A 15,476-nucleotide genomic window follows, 5' to 3' on the forward strand; every position below is an offset into this window, starting at 1 on the left:
AGAATCTAAGGCAACATCTCCACCAACACTCAAAACCTTGGAAGTGTTAGTGAGTGGCGACACTGTTTAGATAGATCAAATGAATGTAACCATTAAAAATGATGATAGTAACCCATTTGAAGGTTCGAAATAGAATGAACCTAATATCAAAGATATTGAAGAAAAATTGAGACAAACTGAAGAGAAAAGGAGGCTACTTAAAGAAGAAATAAGAAAGAAAATAGAGGAAGACGAGCAGAAGAGACTAGAAGAGGAAGAGAAGAGAGAAAATGAAAGAAAGGAAAAAGAAAAGAATGAAGAAGAGAGAAGAGTAAAAGAGGTAGCCAAGAAGCAAAAGGAGGATGACACTAAACCTTCTATTTAATCTACTCTACTTTCACTTGCCAGCTTAGCAACTGATGATGCTGATGATGATCAAACTAATTTGATCTCATCCTTGTCAAAGCTTATTCAGAAGAATAGAATCATGAAGAGCCTATAGAAAACCTTGATGGAGGTTAATGAAAGAACACATAGTGTTGTAGTAGTGTAGCACACAAAAATAGATCTAGAATAGAGGGCATAGGTAGTGCTAAAGTCATTTGATGAAGAATTTATTAATTTGTTAACTATTGTAGAAGCAAAGGAACATATTTGACATGATGCTAAATTGTTTAGCACTATTTTCAGAAATGTTAAGAATGATTTGATAAGTCTTGATACTTGTATCAAGGAAATTTGGAAGTGTGAATAGGATGGTAGGATATTGTACATTTAGGGTACTCTATCATATAAACTAACTAAGGATATTGGCAGCCAGATTGAAGGAAAGCTTAAAGATGAGTGAGCTAGAGGTTTTGTCTAGCTAGTTACAGCATCCATCTTGTAAAGTTGATGATTTTGAAGGATGAGTGGCCAGTATTCACAATGATATTAGGAAAATGGAACTTTGGGAAGAAATTCTTTTGAAGAGGATATCAGATTTTAGAGAGTCTATTGCTCTGAAAATATCCTTTTATTAAGAAATAGTTGGAGGAATGTGTCAAGGCCAAGGACAACTATTCTAACATTTTGTACTTAGAACTTAATGTAGTTGAGATTGCATTATATACCTTATGTGAAATTTTCACTTGTATTGTATTCATAAAGGAGACAAGGTATGGATAGTCTAAAAGAAAATTTTGATGATTGCATGAAGATTCCACTAGCTTAAGGCAAAAGGACAATTTTATTTTTTACAGTAAAAGGACAATTTTTGGATAGATCTTGACATTTTGACCTTTTTCATTGATGTCAAAGGGGGAGAAATATAACGTGAAAATTATAAATTATATAGAGAAGATAAAATTGTAATGTATATTGTAATGGGGAGCATATGTGAAAACTTATCATAAATAGTAGATGTAGTTTTTGTTACTTAGCTAATTTTCCCTATTTTGTTGCCATCAATGCCAAGAGAGTAATTGTTGACAATTGGCTGATGGAGATATGAATTGTCATCATTTATGGAAGCACATGATATACATGCTTATAGGAAACCTTAGAAATAAAGATACTTAGCTTTGGTAATCAAAGAATTGTCTAATTATGGAATTTGGTATACAATAATGTATTGTTTTGTTTATAACTTGTTGTTGATGTTATATTATGACTAGTGAAGTTAGATGGAGATAGTATACATGTTAGTGATGACATGTAGAACCTCAAAAGTTAGTATAGACTGTACAAAAAAGAGATATTCATATTTTAAGTGAAATAGAAAAATAAAATTGAAGGAAAGGATTATTTTGTTTACAAAATTATTACTTGTCCAAAGGAAAACATCCTAGATGTTTCTCTAAGTTGGAAAAGTGTGTTATGGTCTTAGCCAACCTAGAAAAAATTTGTATAATGGCATAGTATTTATGCAAAGGAAATTTTGCGATAAGAAGCATGCTACAATATTGAGCAATTGTATGCAAATTTATGTGAAAGCAATACATGTGAAGTTTTGTGAAAGATAATTTGTGATCCAAGATCACGCTAAAGATTAGAGATCAATTAAGAAAGAAGTGAAAATACCTATATTTCAAAAGTTTGATTACTTGTTTGTGTAGTGAGCTCTTCTTGTAATTGGAAGTGCATGTTTGGCTAGTGAGCTCATCTTGCATCTATTGTACTACAACTCCTTACAAGGTTGGAATCTACTAATAGGGATTCAAAGTCTCCTAACAAGGACTCCTTATAAAAAAAATTCTCATTGACTCCTAACAAGGTCCATCCTCTAAAAAGAAACTTATATACCAGTATATTATCTAGTGGGTATTATCCCCACTAGGGGTTTTCCTTGGCCAAGGTTTCCCTAGTTAACAAAATATGGAGTTATGATTTATCTTTGTGCATGGCTGTTGTTACTAATCAAAATTACTTTAATACTTTGTTATGTATGGTTTAAAGTAAGAAATAATATCAAGTTGGCAAGTAAAGGTTGTAAATTATTGATTCACCAACACCCCCACCCCTCAGTAATCCATATCTATAACAAAATCTTCAACAAAAATCATGAAATGCCTTTCATCATATAATCCTCTTGTTCTAGAGGGACCACTCAAATCTGTATGAAAAATCTCTAACATCTCTTTGGTTGTGAACTTCTTCCTAGGAAAATATACCACTATTTATTATCTAATTAGATTTCATTTCAACTTGGGAAACTAGACCATTTTCTTCTCTAATTTCTCTATCAAGATCATCTTCCTTAATAGCTACAAATCCTAGCTTATCATCACTTTCACTCTAACCTTTTTCATTAGATTCCTCCTCTTCATTAGCATATAAGAAATCCTTATGTCTCCTAGGATTAAAATTTCCCATATAATTATTCTTTCATTTAGGACATTTAGATCCATAATGACCAGACTCATTACATGTCCAACATTTAAAGATATTCTTACCATCTTTTTCTCTTCTCACAAAAAGTATTATACCTTCTTCAATCTTCATGTCTTGTTCACATAGGGGTCTATCTTTGCCTCTATTCTTTTGTATTCAACAAAAGGATTCTAGATTAGGAAACTCAATGTCCATATCATTACACATATGTAATAACTCACCAAGAATCTCTATCTTCTAGGTGAAGAAATTCTCTCTATCTAACTTTGGACTATTTATTATTTCCATGATCTCCCAAAGCTATAAATATTTTTCTTCAAGGACCTAATGCTCTAATTCCAATTGTTAGAATATATAGTGCATCAATATAATTGAGAGGGGAGGGGGGTGAATTAGTTAGCCAATTAATATCACAATTATCAACCTTATTAAACTTTAACTATATGAGAAATATTATCACAAACCACAACAAGATCCTCATGCACACTGATACCAAATATGTTAACTAGGGAAACCCTTGATCAAAAGTAAAACCTTAGTGGGAATGGTACCCACAATATGATATACTAATATAAATATTCTTTGTTAGAGGATGGACCTTGTTAGGAGTCTATAACAACATTCAGTACATATCAATACCTGTTAGGAGATTCCAATCCTATTAGGAGTTGTGCCAACCCTTTTAGGAGTTATGGAAGATAGATATACCCACTAGTGTCCAAACAGCTTCAGGGAAAGACCAATGAACTCACTATCCAAATGATCTTTGTAATATTTTTTCCAGAATAATAGAAATGAATTTTACTTCCTTCCTCTTTCTTTATCCTATCAACCCAACTTCTGCTCCTTCTAATCTTGTAACCATATCAAACACTCACATACAATAATCCCTTGGAATGCTTACTCACATTCAATAAATACTTTTCTCCTTTTTGCAATCAATACAATACTTGATACTACTTTATACTCACAAATAAGGAAAAAATACTTCCATTATACCCTATCTTTAAAATAATTCCTTGAGATGGCCTTGAGGATTTCCCAATTAATTATAGTAAGATAATTAATTAATTTACAATTATAATAATATTGTCAACTCACAGTATATATAAAACTTCACACATGTGACTTAAGGACCAATGCAATTTGTAACATCACCATCAGATTGTCCTTTATCATAGGTTGATGCGCATTACTAGATTATATAACAATCAAAGGATATAATGAAAACATAAGAAATAACCTCTTAGGTACTCTATCTCTATACTTCTCTCTATAAATTAGGTACAACTTCCACATGTCTTTGACTTAGACTCTACACATTGAACCTTGTCATTTGGACACTGTACTAAATATATCCATGAATGCACATCACTAAAAGATCAAAACATTCTCTGTTCAGCTAAGATCTTTGTCTTCCACTCTTGTAGACTTCACAAATTTACTACTATGTTGACATCAATGACTAACACAGTCATGAATCAACATGTCAATACTCTCTAATGCCTAGGATACTCCCCCAATGTAGTATCATCATCATTCATGCTAATAGGTTGTAAGTTAGCATAAGACGCCCTTCAACCTACATAATCAAATGCAATATGTCCCTAGGGGTCCTAGGACCTCTAGGGACACATTTCATGATGAAGTAGGTTAAAGGGGGTCATAGCCCTAGGGACACATGTTGTGATTAAATAGGTGAAAGGGGATCGTAGGTTAGCCTATGACCTTTGATCAATACGATTGATTATAGTATGTTTGTATCAGTCCAAGAATCCCTAGGGACACAAGGTATGATGAAATGGGTCAAAAGTGATCATAGGTTATCCTACCACCCCTTTCAACCCATATGATTGATTAAAATATATCTCAAGGGACACATTTTGTGATGAAATGGATTGAAGAGGATCATAGGTTAGTCTACAATGCCCTTTGACACATATGATCAATTAGAGCATTTCCCTTAGGGTTGTAGGACCCCTAGAGACACATTTCATGATGAAATGGGTCAAAGGGGGTCATAGGTTAGCCTACAACCCCCTCTAACCCATATGATCAATTACAATATGTCCTTATGGGTCCTATGATCCCAATAGACTCATGTCATGATGAAATGGGTCTAAGGGAGTCATAGATTAGTGAGTGACTCCCTTTGATTACAATATGTCCCTAGGGGTCATCAGACCCATAGGGACACATGTCATGATGAATGGGTTGAAGGGGTCGTAGGTAGTCTACCACCCTCTTTGACCCATACAATTAATTACAATAAATCTCTAGGGGTCCTAGGACTCCTAGAGACAAATGTCATATTAAAATGGGTCAAAGGTTGTTGTAGGTTAGCCTATGACCCCCTCCAATCAATATGATAGATTATGATATGTCCTTAGGGGTTTGAGGACCCCTAAGAACACATGTCATAATGAAATGAGTTGAAGGGGGTCATAGGATAACCTAAAACCCCCTTTGATCGATATGATTAATTATGATATGTCCTTAGGGGTCCTAGGACCATAGGGACACATGTTATGATGAAATGGGTTGAAAGGGGTCGTAGGTTAGCTTGTAGTCCTATTGTACTAATACGATCAACTATGATATGTCCTTAGGGGATACATTTTATGATGCAATTGGTTGAAGGCAGTCATAGGTTATCCTATACCCCCCTTTCACCATATGATTGATTATAGTATGTCCCTAGGATTCTTGGACACATGTTGTGATGAAATGGGTCAAAGGTTGTGATAGGTTAGCTTATGACCCCCTCTGATCCATATGATCAATTATAATATGTCCCTAGGTGTCTTAGGACCGCTAGAGACTTATGTCATGATAAAATGGGTTGAAAGGGGTTGTAGGCTAACCTATGAACCCCATTGAATGATACAATTAATTACGATATGTCCCTAAGGCTCCTAGGACCCCTAGGGACACATGTTGTGATGAAATGGGTTGAAGGGGGCACAAGTTATCTTACGATCCCATTTAATTCATACCATCAATTATAATATGTACCTAGGGATCATAGAATACCTAAGGACACATGTCATGATGAAATGGGTTGAAGGTGATTGTAAGTTAGCCTATGACCTAATTAGACCTATATGATTGATTATGAAATAATATTTAAATTCTATATTTATTATTTATAAGATTATATAATAATATATAGCAAGTGAATTATATATATTTATATAATTGTTCTCAGCTATTTCTTTGATTATATAATTAAAAATATATATGATTATAAATACTCTAAATAATTTTCTCCACTAGATTTCCCTTCAAATTTTGGACATAGATTTCAAGAGGCATATTAGGTATTTGATTTGGGATCGAATACCCAATGTGGGATCATGTACTCTAATCAATTTACTGGAAAAATTTTACTAAAATATTCTCTATCATAGCAAACCTAACACTCACATTTTTGTTTGGCTTTTTCATGAGGTTTAACAGTGTTCTTTCAAATAAAACTTTCTTTGTGACCATTGCTTGAAATGGTGGCTGCAAAATTTAATAAGGTGTCAGTATTATTATTTGAATGAGGAGTAGTATTCATCATAAGGGTAAAAAAAAAGGAAGCTATTGAATGAAGGCATTAAAACATATAGGGAAAGAGACAAAGTAAATCATTGAAGGAAGAGATAAGGTATGTTAAATGTCAATCAAGTTGATGATGTATTGATTGAAGGTGAAATTATAGAGTCATAAAATGAATATGTTCAATTGGGGAATGAGAATGTCGGGAATGAAGATTTACCAATTCATAATATAAATGCCAAGATTGAGCATGATGAAAATGAAAATGCATAGGAACATTATGTATCTCCTAATTAAAACAAAAATGGAAGTCCTAGAACACCAAAATGGTTAATTGAAATTGTTGAAACAATTATTAGTAATTTGGAAGTAAAATAATCATAATGAACAATTCAGTTATGCGCTTAAAGACTATATAAGAAGTTTTTTGGCAACTAGACAATGGTGGAGAAATGTAAACATTTTATGCACTTATTAAAATTGCAAAAAATGAGACTAGTGCTTTCCAAATTGAATATTTGTGTCAATTAAAAAAAGGAAAGAACTATCATTATTGTTAAGAATTTTTTTGGCACTCTCAATAGCATTGAAAAGAATAGTAGGGAGAAGGATAAGAGAGTTTCTCAAAGGGTTATTACAACCTCTTTGGTAAGTCATCATTTGAGAAAGGGTAGATATATGGGACAAAATTGTATTGAATTGAACCTAAATCATACTTCTTTGAGAAGATACTTGCTAGAAAAGAGAGAATTGATGATCCTTTCAAAAATGATACATGGTCTTTTGGTGAGAGACTTGCACATTTTAACAAAAAGCTAACAAATGATGTGCATCAAGAAATTACACAATTTTTGTGCTCTAGCTCAAGAGTCTCACCAAATGCTAAAGACGTGTTTGAGTTGAGAAGTGGCATTAGAGACTGTACACCACATCCCAAACATTATTTGGAGGTACATCAAACTATTCTATTCAAATAATTTAGAGAGAGTCATTGAAGATTGCATGTATCACAAAGGGATTTTGAATCCTTCAAGCCATTTTATTGTGTGCCACTTAAGATTCAAAATGCATATTGTTGCAAATATCATGTGGAGTTTTCTATGTACAAAAAACTACTATGCTCCATCTATTATACTTTGTATAGTAATGAAATGTTGGAGAATTGTGGTGCTAGTGGGCTTCCACAATCATCAAGAGACTTGCTAGATCATTTTTTGTGTCTTAGAGATGATGGTTGTTTCTTCTATAGAAATTCTTTCTTAAATGAGAAGTGTTCAGAATGTGGTGGCTTATCCAAGTTTGACACATGTTTCCATGAGATGTGTGAACAAGATCTTGGGAGGAAAATAGTAAAAAAAACCTATATAAAATGGTGAAATACATGTTGAGGAGTCTAGTGAATGCTTAGATGTAAATTAGTTGTAAAAGAAATTAATGTGGCTAATTTTATTTCAGATTTCAAGACAAATATTTTCTAGAGGCATGCAACACATAGTCATAGGTCTTAGTGATTGAGTCAACAATTTAGAATTTGTAAGGAGAGTTTTCCCAATGGCACTATTAGATTAGTTCTTGACTTTTTAGAGAATTACACATTGCATCCCCAAAATAACACACAATATCAGTATTACAACTCTATTTAGATTGTTATTTGTGTCCACATAACATATAGGCATGGCCCTAATAGTGTAGAGGATAATTAGAATATTACTAGAGATTACCATTTTTACATGTATGATGACATATCTCACTCTCACAGATTTGTACAATATTTTTTTGAGACTTATTTTCATTTCTTGCAGGAGCATGACATTGTTATGGATAGATATATCAATTGGTAAAATAATTTCAATAGTCAATTAAAGACTTCTCACATGTTTTATTGATTGTGTAGGATGCACATCGAGAGGAGGTGCCTTATATTTGGATCTTTTTTTACTCTACCCATGGGAAAGGGGTGTTAGAAATAGGGATTAGTAAGAGGGGGGGGGGAGGGAAACAATAATCTAAAAACTATAGTCACCAACTGGATATTATTTCTTATTTTAAAGCATGCATAGCAAAGAAATAAATTAATGTTGACCAATAACAATAACAATGAACAAAGATAACTCATTACACCATATTTTGTTAACTAGGGAAACCCTGGCCAAGGAAAAACCCTTATGGGGATGCTACCCAGTAGATAATATATTGAGATATAAGTTCCTTGTTGGAGGATGGATTGTGTTAGGAGTCAATGAGAAAATTTAGTATAAGGAGTCCATGTTAGGAGACTTTGAATCCCTATTAGGAGATTCCAACCTTGTTAGGAGTTCTGGTAAAATAAATGCAAGATGAGCCCACTGCCCAAACATGCACTTCCAATTACAAGTAGAGTTCACTACCTGAACAAGTAATCAAACCTCTCGAATATAGGTATTGTAACTTCTTCCTCTGCTAACATATGATCTTTAGCTTGATTTTGGATTACAAAATAGCTCATATAAAACTTTTCATATATCACTTTCACAAAAGTTCACATGTAATCACAATTACAAGATAACACTTGCAATCACCATCACTTACACTTCTTACACTACTTATCACAAGATGTCCTTTGCATAAATACCATGCCTTTACAAAAATTGTTGTTGGGTTGGCTAAGACCACAATCTACTTCTCCTACTTGGAGTAAACATCTATTAAAAATTTGATTTAAAATATCATTGTTGAAGATCAAAGAGGGAGACTGTTGAAAAGAAGGAAGTTGGTTGATAAAGAATGTTTTAAAAAATCATTATTGAATATCAAAGAGGGAGACTATTGAAAAGAAGGAAGTTGGTTGATAAAGAATGTTTTCAATCATTTTTTTGTCACTGATGTCAAACCTACTATTTTTTGGAATGAAAATTTCTTATAAGATCCAATTACTATCACTTAGTTGATTGATGAAGAGGATTTAATCAACAAGATGTAACAAGAGCACCTAAGGGAAAGGTTGAGTTATGGTTTTGTAATGAAGTATAATAATTAGCTAAGACAATGGTTAAAATAATGTATTGATCACATACTTGAAGATATGAAGGTTGGTCACACTTTGAACATTAGAGGAGTAAGTTGGAAGGAGGTTGGTCACACTTTGAAACTAAATTCATTAGCAAGTGCCAAGTAAGCTAGTTCAAGCTGAGTAAATTTTGGAGCCAAGCAAATACAAAATCTAGTGTGTGCTGAGTAAACTTCAGGTACTAAGTGAATTTCAATTGCCGAGTGATATAGAAGATGCAAAGAAAATAGAAAACTTAGTGGATGCTGAGTGAATCCATAGTAGGTGTTGAGCATCAGTAAAACATAGTTGATACTAAGTAAAATAGTTTGTGCCAAGCACCAAAATTTCAATAGTGTCTAGCTGCTGCATTATTGGAAAATTCAAAGATTTACTAGATCTAATCCAACAAAGTTGTTACATTAAATTTTGTGAAATAGTTAGAGGATAAGGATGATGAGCCGGTGGCATAGAATTCTATGTAAATTGTTTTTGAGTGAATTCAAAAGAATTCTTCAAGATGTTTCTAGAAGAAACAAGATGTGGGTTAGATTCAATGAATCCTACCTAATCCATTCAAACTAAAATTAAAGGATGGAAGAATCAAGTGAGAAAGAGGATTCCAAACTTCTTTTTAAGGATTCATAGGGCAAGAAGGAAGAGTTGTTGGTGTACCAAATCATGAAGTGGTAGAAGGGTGTCAAGGAGAAGACATCTAGGAGAAGGAAGAATAGAGCATAGAGACTCTACTTTGATAAGTGGTCAAAGAGAGATAATTGCATTGGTACATCAAGCATGAAGACTCAAGGAGACAAAGCTTGAGAGGAGGATAAGCTATTAGAACTTAAGAGATCAAAACCTAGGAAAAGAGTTATGAGTTGAAGAGTAATCTAAAAATTGCAAGATAAGTTGTATGTTGTAATCAGGTCAAAACCCATTATTGTTACTCTCTAGCAATTATATCAGTTAGGGTAAAATCCTATGGACTTAGGTTGGTTTAATAGCCATTTATAAATCCTTTAATAGGGTGGCATTCCAAATGAATGTTCTAAATTCCTCTAACCAAGCCCACTTCTAACAGGGTGGATAAATCCTTTAACCAGGTCACATTTAATAGTGTAGTGTAGCCTTTAATAGGGCAGGCCTTTCACAAGACATCACTTCAGAAGGATGACAATTAATTAGCATGTTACTGGTGGTTTTTTCCAAATTGGGTTTCCACGTAAACCACTATGTTATGTGTTGATTCTTCATGTGTTATGCTTGCATGTTGATTTATAGTAACTTGCTAAGTAGGAAAGTTTAAAGCTTGGATGAATGAATAGTTTACTAGGCTTACTTTACTTTATGAAAAGTTTGAATTATACATGTGGACCCTGAATAACTAATTCACCCCCCCCCCCCCCCCTCTTAATTATTCTGAAGCATTTCTAACAATTGGTATCAGAGCCATATATTGATTTAGTTTAAAGGTACTAGAAACAGGAAGATCAAGATGTCCAAGAGTGAAGTTCCCAAGCTCAACAAAGAAAACTTTGTTGCATGATAGAGTCTAATGAAATTGCACCTTGGATTAGTAAGTGATTATGCAAAAACCTCTATTAGAGTGGAACATGTAGATCTAGCTGGACCCCTCTCTGTAAATGATTTGAACAAAAGGAAGGAGCACAATCAGGCAATGTTGGAGATTGCCTTTGCACTTAGCTATGTTTAATTTGATGACATCAAAGGATGTGACATTGCATTCAAGATGTCAAAAGCCCTATTTGATATCTATGGAGGAGATCAAAATGTTCAAAGAGCAAAAAGAGAAAGCCTCAGAGGAAAGTTTGATGACATGAAAATGGAGGAAGGAGAAAATGCTGCTCAATATGGCTCCAGAACGAAAGAAGTGGAAAGTGCAATAAGATGTTTGGGTGGTCAGTTGGAAGAAGAGATTGTCAATAGAAAATAATTCAGAACCCTACTTCCTATCTATGCTATTAGAGTTTTAGCCATGCAAGAGCTAAGTTGTGTACAAGAAAACACACTAACCTTTGAAGGAATAGTGAGAAGACTTACTGCATTTGAACTATCCAATTTTGATAACTACAGGCTTGAGAACCTTGAATCTTCTTTCAAGGCCAAGCTGACATTGAAAGACACTGAGGAGGTAAAATCAAAGAGGAAGAGTAGAAAAGGAAAACATGCATCTAATGATAGCAGCACCGATGAGGAAGATGTGGAATAGTTGGAAGCACTATTGGCCAGAAGATTTCATAGAGGCAAAGGTAAATTCCAAGGTATGATACCTATCATTTTCTTTAATTGTTATGAAATAGGCCATATTTTTGCAAGGTGTGTACAGAAGGAGAACTACAAAGAAGTAAACAAGTACAAAAACAAGAGAGAAGATTATAGCAAAAATTAAAATGACAAAGGCAAAAGATGCTACATTGTTGAAGAAGATTCTAATGAGAATGATGATGAAGTAGTCTATGTGGCCATGAAGGATGAATTAGAAGAAGATGAAGCAACAAAATTGGTAACCTATGTGAACAAAAATGACAAGTGGATGCTCACATCACATGATAGGAGACAAAAGTAAGTTTATTACCTTTACTCAATATGATGGAAATAGTTTTAGATTTGGAAATGATCCTCCATGCCAAATCAAAGTAAAAGGTTCCATTAAACTTACAAAGAAAATCTCATGTGATAATGCATACTATGTTAAAGGATTGAACTATAATTTTTTGAGTGTATCACAGTTAGGCAATGTAGGTTGCAAAGTAGAATTTGGAAACAAAACTACCAAAATCTATGACACTAATGGAAATATGATAGGAAATGGTAAAGAAACTAGGATTAATTTATTTTACCTAGATATGGAAGATGCAACCTATCTTCTTGTTAGACTTGATGATGTGTGATTATGGAGTAAAATATTGTGTCATGTTAACTTTGACAATCTAATTAGCATTAGCAAAAGGAAGGAAGATGACCAAATCTACTTTCAAAAGAAAAACATAGAAGTCCAAGGAAGTACTGGAACTAGTCCATACAAACTTATATGGTCCAATAGAAGTACAAAGCTACCAGGGAGACAAATACATAATGTTATTTGTGGATGACTACTTCAGGATGATGGCTGCCATGTTTTTGAAGCAAAAATTTAATGCCTTTCAATTGTTTAAATTTTATTTGGCCAGAGTTGAGAAGGAAATATGAAAGAGTCTAAAGTGCCTAAGATCAGATAGAGGAAGAGGGTTTACATCAAAAGAATTTGAGATATTCTATAATGACAAAGTTATCACAAGGAAAATATCAAGACCAAGATTTTCACCTCAAAATGGTATTGCTAAGAGAAGGAATAGACTAGTGATAGACTATGCTAGAACCTTGATGATGGAGAAAAATGTTTCTCTAAAGTATTGGAGAGAAGCTATAAGTACTGTTGTTTACACCCTGAATAGAGTTCAATTCAAGAAAGGTAAAAATGAAACACCTTTTGAACTATGGTATGGTCACTCACCTAATGTAAAACATTTCAAAGTGTTTGGTTGTAAATGCTATATTCTTAAAGATACTAGGAATGGCAAGTTTTATGTAAAGAGTGATAAAGGCATATTCCTTGGATACCCCACTAGAAGCAAAGCATATAAGTGTTTGAATACTAACACTAACAAGATTGTGGAGAGTGAAAATGTAAATTTTGATAAGTATACAGAAGTCCAAGTTGATGAATCCAAGAAATTAGAAGATTATAGATACTTTTTATACTTCTATGAAGGAATGACTATTGAAGATAATGCTGCTAATCAAGTTGGGAATCAACAACAAATTTTAGTATTAGTTGAGTTAAAACTAGTGAATGTTGAGTTGCATTCAAAAGACGATTTGTAGAATGAAGAAAATCCACACACTGACTCTAAAGCTAGTACTCATGAAAGAGATAATGATATACTAGAAAGAGATGTGGATAGTGACTCTAAAGCTAAAATATCAAACATGGAAATAAGAACAAAGCCAAGACTATCCAGATATGTGAGAAGACATCACCCTGTAGGACAAATCATTGGTAACAAGGATGCAAGACCAATGACAAGGAACAAACTTAGAAATGAAACATGTCTGATGAGAGAGATTGAACCCAAAATAGTGAAAGATGCATTACAAGATGATGACTAGTATAAAGCAATGGAAGAGAAGATAGACCAAATTGAGAACAAGAATAATACCTGGACCTTAGTTCCTAGACCAACTAATAAGAATGTGATTGGTGCCAAATGGGTATTTATGAACAAACTTGATGAGAATGGTGAGATGACAAGAAAAAAGACTAGACTAGTCTACAAAGGTTATGCACAAGAAGAAGGACTTGATTATGGGGAAACATTTGCCCTTGTTGCAAGAATGGAAGGAGTTAGAACACTACTTGCATAAGCTACTTACAAAGGATTTAAAGTCTACCAAATGGATGTAAAGTCTACTTTTGTGAATGGTATATTGGAAGAGGAAGTCTACATAGAACAATATAAGGGATTTATTGATGACAACAACAAGGATATTCTTTGCAAACTACACAAAGCACTCTATGGTTTAAAGCAAGCACCTAGAGCATGGTATGAGAGACTGCACAAATATCTTGTGAAGATAAGATTTGAGAGAATAGATGATAAAAGTAACTTGTATATCAAAGTAGAAAAAGGTAAAGAAATTTTGATATCTAAAATCTTTGTTGATGATATAATATTTGGAGGAAAAGATGTTTTGTGCAAAGATTTTGAGTTTGAGATGTCAATGTTTGGAGAAATCAAATTCTTTGTTGGTTTGCAAGTACATCAACTAAAGCATGGCATATTTTTGACCCAATCCAAATACATCAAGGAAATACTTAAGACATTTGGATTAGAAGACTCAAAACTAGTTAGCACACCAATGGTAATAGGACATAAGTTATCCAAGAATGATGAATCAGCTGAAATAAATCAGACAATGTACAGATCAATGATTGGAAAGTTGCAGTATGTTTTACATAGTAGACTAGACATTACATTGGCTATTGGAATAGTGGCAATATTTTCTACAAATCCAAGAGAAAACCATCTGATGGTAGTAAAGAAAATATTGAGGTACCTAAAGGGAACTAATGACTTTGGTTTATACTACAAGAGGAGTGAAAAGTTTGAGCTAAAAGACTACAATGATGCACATTGGGGAGGTAATATTGAGGATAGAAAAAGTACCTCTAGAGGAGCACTCTTCTTAGGTAAAAGATTGATTACTTGGACCAACAAAAGTTGAATATGTTGCAATTGCTATCAATTGCACTAATTTTGTATGGATAAAACATTTTTGGCAAGGTATGAAGGAAGAGGTAATTGAACCTGTGATACTATATTGTGATAACACAAGTGCCATCAACATATCAAAGAAACTTGTAATGCATGCCAAAACTAAGCATATTGCAATTAAGTATCATTATGTAAGAGAATTGGTAGAAGATAAATAAGTGAGGATGGAATATGTCAGTTCAAAGGAACAAATTGCTAGCATCTTGATAAAAGCTTTACCCAAAGATGCTTTTGAATATCTTAGAGGTAAGTTAGGGGTAATATCCCTAGCCAAGGCTACTTAAGTAATAGCATGGATTGCGCTACATCAAATAAGTTGATTGTTGAAATATTACATTGATGCAGAGAATACTTACTTTAGGCTTTATGCCTAAAGTAATCAAAGTACTAAAGTTCCAAATCGGTCACAAGAAAGGTGACAGAGGAGAAATTGGAAGTTCCATAAAATGCTATACTTGCATGATAAGATGCTGAAATAATGTGTCTTTGGCATTTTTGTCAAAGAGGCAGAAATAGCATAAACAAACTGATCAAATCTAGAGAAAGAGGGAGATTGTTGGCAAGAAACTGATCAAATCTATAGGATCAAATGGACAGAGGGAGAAACAATGAAAGAGGAAGTTAGGAGAAGTACAAAAACAAAGTGTATAGTGAAAAGAGAAAGGAAATAGTAGCTAAAGAGGGAGAAGCAAAAGTGGAAACTGATGGTAACACAATTTCTT

This window comes from Cupressus sempervirens, chromosome 3 (assembly GCF_028749045.1).
Source record: "Cupressus sempervirens isolate cs-2001-9-10 chromosome 3, ASM2874904v1, whole genome shotgun sequence".
Lineage (NCBI taxonomy): Eukaryota > Viridiplantae > Streptophyta > Pinopsida > Cupressales > Cupressaceae > Cupressus > Cupressus sempervirens.